The following is a 4,884-nucleotide window of genomic DNA, read 5'->3' as shown; positions in this document are numbered from 1 at the left end:
TTTGGTGGTCAAATTCATATGGGAACAGTGAAGTCCTCCTTACCCTCTGCAGACTGCTGAGGCCATGCTGTTATCTGTGGCTGCAGATTTGGCCTGAGGTGCTTTGAGTCGACCGCTGGGATGTTGTCTTCTCTTGTGGTTCAGCTCATGGTTTGTGTGGGTTGGTTATCTGATGACACCTTATAATCCTTCACACAAGTATCCCTATATGGTGTCTTGTACAACGCTTAACTTTGAGGCTTTACAGTGGATTACACTAAGAAACGGGGTTGGTAACCTTTTGGCTCTTAATCTCTACAGCATGAACTCTGAAGGCACATTTCGCTTTTGGAGGACATGCTTTTCCAAACCACTACATATCCATTTAGGAAAACTCTTTGTGATTGGAAATATATTAATTAATAACTCCAAAAACCCCATTCTCTTAAAACATTTTCATTAGTTTTGTTTAATGAAAGGTGCTTGAGTGTGAGTTTTAATTTTGATGATAATAGAATTTACTCCCATGCCAGCAATTATTTTGTGAGAGTAGGTGCCAATTGTTTCCACTGGCACATTTTAGCACTCACTTCTCCAAAGGAGGTCATGAACAGCCATCTAACAGTATTAGCACCACTTGATTGCTTTTATTCTGAAGTAATAATAATACCTGTATACCTGATATATATAAAAATTAAAGTCACGTGGACTCAGGAAATAGCATTTAATCAGGATGTGGTAATTTCAAACAAAGAGCCTTGTTTTTAGTTCTGTTTGTTGCAACAATTTATATTGAGTACAGGGAAGAAAAAAAGCCTGAACGCTGGTGGTTACAGCCGATTCCCAAGGCAGCCAGTGTTGTAGGTTGACTGCTCCTGAGTTCCTCTGGAGGTGTGTGTGTTTAAAAAAGCACTGAACACATTCTGCCGCTGTGAAAAATCGCTTCAAAGGGGTATTTCAGCAGTGTTGACTACGGTAAGATACGTCTTAAAGAAAACACTTTCCTTCTGTGATGGATCTTGGTAGAGGTGCATCCAAAGAAGACAAAAGAGGCAATATGTATGAAAATGAGCAGAGCAATGTTCCAAAGGCTTCAATACCAACAGAGAGTATGTTGTAAAATACTACCCCTTGAATATTATTGCTCTGGGACGCATCACTCGTCATGGCTCTCAGCAAGGCTCCTGGAATTAAAGACTTCCTGCAGCAGAGGGAACAACTATACAAACACACACAGAGGATGCAGTCAGATACATGTAATATACAGAAACATATGCATAGTAACATGCATGATCAAATACATAGAAGCACAGACACATACAGTCAGTCAGAAGCTGACTGAGTGTTGCTAAATCCCGCTCCCGAACAGAAATCGTCCAATCATATTTCAACAACCATGACTGGCTATGGCGGGGCTGTCAAGCTTTTAATTTCTCCACATGTCGAAGAGGTGTGCATGTAACTGTAATACGCATGAGTAAACGTGAAACGGATGAAACTGTTTGTCTGCTCTTACAACGTTAGCATGTCCAGCTAACTAGCTTACACCTTCAGTCGTAAACTAGTGTTATTTCCAAAGGTAAAGGTAACATTAGAAAAATGTCTGTTCAGGGCTGAAACATTCACCCTCTGGGAGCCAAGATGCTAGTATATCAGAGTTCAGGGTAACATTAGCAGCTCTGTCCTGCTCTTTATTTGGTTTGGGGAAGTTTTACACTTCAGCAACACCAGACAAACTTGTGTAAGATATTGTTGGGCTTTCCAGACTCATGGGGTATTTATCATCCTCAATATCCTTTTCTCTTTTAAAAGTGAGGCATACTTGAAAACACTAACATTAAAGCATAATAATCCCTGTGTTGCTTGTTCAAGGATGTTTTTCTGTATCCACACCAAACTAGTGAGTTAGCTAGAGTTATGTTAGAACACATAACATGTTACATCCTCATTTATTATACTTTAGCTTTAGCTGCAGTCTTTTAGAATTACATCATGTATGCATCATGGACTGTATGTAAAGATTGACGCGAGGTGTGACGTAATCTGTTCGTTTGCATTGGAGCCGGTTTGAAGCCTAGAGTCGCAGCTTATGGTCGTCAACATCTTTTCCATTTGGAGCCAGGACCTTCCAAATGAGGAGTGCGGGGTGTCCCTCTACCTTGGACCAAAACCAATGCCAGCTTACTGGGAACACTGAGCGGTGCACACTTGGGATAACGTTAGCTACTTTAACTAAATTGTACTAACAGGGCAGGTATCATAATCAAGTAACATTAAACTTACAGAAATATTGCAAGAATAGTCCGACTCAGTGTGAGTCCTGGAGCCGGAGGGAACAGCAGCCAACTGTCAATCACATGTCAATCAATGCCCGCATCAAACATCAAAGCTACTCTTTAAATCTTATTAACGGAGCAATAATTTCAAAAATGACCAAAAGCATACTTATTAGAGGGCAAGAATTAACAACTGACACCATAATGACTCGTTGAAAAAAATTATTGACTTTATATTTCTAGGGAGAAGTTGAGGCTTTTCAATGGGAGTCAATTGGAACCAGGGATTTTCTTTAGTGTGTAGCGGCCTTTGGTGGTATTGCGCTTTAAGGAATTTCCACACGGTCAGACTGGGAACAAAATTCAGCCCTGGCAATTTTTTGGACTGGCCCCATTTTCCCCCAGTACACACACTTATGAGTTGCATAAAACAATATCAGGCTATTTATGACATGTAGACTAAGCAATAAATATCAAGTTGACACCCTAACAACAGGTGTACTTACAGAGTTTCATAAAATAATGTAATAAATAAACATATAGCTAAGAAATAGCCTAGAGGAAAAATTGACACCCCAAGAGGCGCACTTAGGATTTTATTTGTTTGACAATTGATATGGGTAACCCAGTGCTCGGCGCACTTATGCTACAATCTGTGACTTCACAAATAAAACAAATATGACATAATTACATGTCATGTATGTAGTCTATGATAAAATGCAATGCTGTCATGAAACAAAATAGCCAAAACTTAATTTTCACACTTTCCTATGATGATTTGGAAATGTGAGAGCTATTTATAGTCAATCATCCACCATTATGTTCGCAGCTGGTCTGATGCAATTCACACATCAGGCTTAACGGTCATGATTTCAGGCTTAACGATCATGATTTCATGCTACTGACACTATTTTTAAACGTTGATTTACTGCTATTGTCAGCCTGTGACAAGCAGCATGCCTGAAACCTATTGGAGCAGACCCAGAGTGACTAATCAGCTGAGCCATAATAACACTGTCGCCTTGACATCGTTTAAAAAAATATCATAACACAGTGGCCTTAAGCAGCGAATAGAATAGCATGTCCTACCTTAGGCGGTAAGAAGACCTCTCATCAGTCATCCTGTCGATTATTCCATTAGTGTCCAAAGCCATAAGAATGTCTTTTTCTGTAGCCATAAGCATGAACGCTTCAATATGTATTGCTCCGCAATCTATTCTTGATGAATTTTAAAGTTGAAAAGCTGTGCTCACATACCACCTGTGTAATGGAGAGAGTCAGGTCCAGAGCTCTGCTGTTAACACTGTCACTACATGAGCTAATGTTAGCGGTATCACCTGCTGGAGGTTGTCACTTTTAATGATATCACTGCAGCTAGGCATGCTAACGCTAACAGGATTTTGCGTGGCAGTGGCATCGATATTTTGAATAAATGTGTTAACTTAAAACATTTTCCAGCATCAGCCACAAGATTTGTTTTCTTTTTCTTTCTGACCTATTCCATTCCACCTTTTCAATTTTTGGACCTTTATCTATTTGTATAGGCTAGCGTTATTTTCAGTCTTGATTTGATTATTTCCCGCTTGACCTGTGACATTACATGGATGGACGCATCCACTTGATAGGGTGAGGGGAGGAAGCTGTAGCACATTCTGCACCTGTCTTAGGGGCTGTGTTTACCAAAGCGTTTTTTTCTGAGGCCAGTGTATTTTTTGAATTGTTTGCAATGGGAGCACCATGTATTTATACTATGCTACAAATGCTAGCAGCGTGACAAGGCACTGAGTGTATTTTGCATTTTTTTCTGGTCGCCAAGAGTTGAAAAATTCTTTGGGTAAAAACTTTGGGTAAAAAGCTGCGCTCGACACTGTCACTTTTTACCCAGCCATCCAATCACAGTGGTGGAGGGGTGGATGTTACTCAAGTTTCCGGGATCTGTCCAACTTCAGCTCTTGAACCAAACGATGGTACTCACTGAGATGTTTCCTTGCCTACAAAGTCTCATGAAACCACATATACCCCACATGCTTCAGCCTTCCCTTCATTCAGAGCAAGTACTCTACCTTGTGCTGACATTTTTACATTCAGTATTTGTTGATAACACAAACTATCTTCAAAATTAGGTACTTGCAACACATAAATTAACTGTACTTCCACGGATATTCCAAAGCGTCTCAGCTGAAAAAACACTGCGCCTCCAAAGCGTTCTCAAGCACTCCCGGCTGGGCATTTTCAGAAGAGCACCTGGCGTTATTAGCTGGGAAAAAACGCTTTGGTGGACACAGCCCCTTACAGTATAGGTAGCTTATTGACATTAGGACTGTGTCACCCCCAATCAGATGGGCTGTTCCTACATCAAGTGGGCTGCAGCCGGCAGGTTGAATTTGTTTCCCACAATTTTTTTCCCACATTGTTGGTGGCCTTGTGGCCCACAAAGTGGGCTGGCCATCTGGCATTTGCCCAAATAGCCGGATTGCCAGTCTGAGCCTGCTAGCTGTGGTAGGTGCTGCTTGGTGGTATGCACCTATCATATGATAATTAAGGCCCTTTGGCAGGGTTGATGTTTAAAAAAAATTAGCTGTAGATGGACGTTTCAACCACCTCCTGCATGTTTTAGTATAGCATTAGC

At 40.8% G+C, this 4,884-nt stretch overlaps 1 long non-coding RNA gene across 2 annotated transcripts; it reads right to left on the bottom strand.

Annotated features, from left to right (window-relative positions):
- Nucleotides 1-688: 688 nt before the first annotated feature.
- LOC137200118 (uncharacterized) lies at nucleotides 689-3,831 on the bottom strand. 2 transcript variants are annotated; one of them, XR_010931913.1, is made up of 3 exons: nucleotides 3,513-3,831; nucleotides 3,345-3,423; nucleotides 689-1,198 (listed from the first exon to the last, which is right to left on the bottom strand). It is a non-coding gene; the product is annotated as an uncharacterized lncRNA (long non-coding RNA). The 2 variants fall into 2 exon arrangements; XR_010931912.1 differs by having other exon boundaries at nucleotides 3,345-3,831.
- Nucleotides 3,832-4,884: the final 1,053 nt, after the last annotated feature.

The sequence above is a fragment of the Thunnus thynnus genome, chromosome 16 (genome assembly GCF_963924715.1).
Source record: "Thunnus thynnus chromosome 16, fThuThy2.1, whole genome shotgun sequence".
Classification (NCBI taxonomy): Eukaryota; Metazoa; Chordata; class Actinopteri; order Scombriformes; family Scombridae; genus Thunnus; species Thunnus thynnus.
This window is presented reverse-complemented; position numbering and strand designations above follow the sequence as displayed.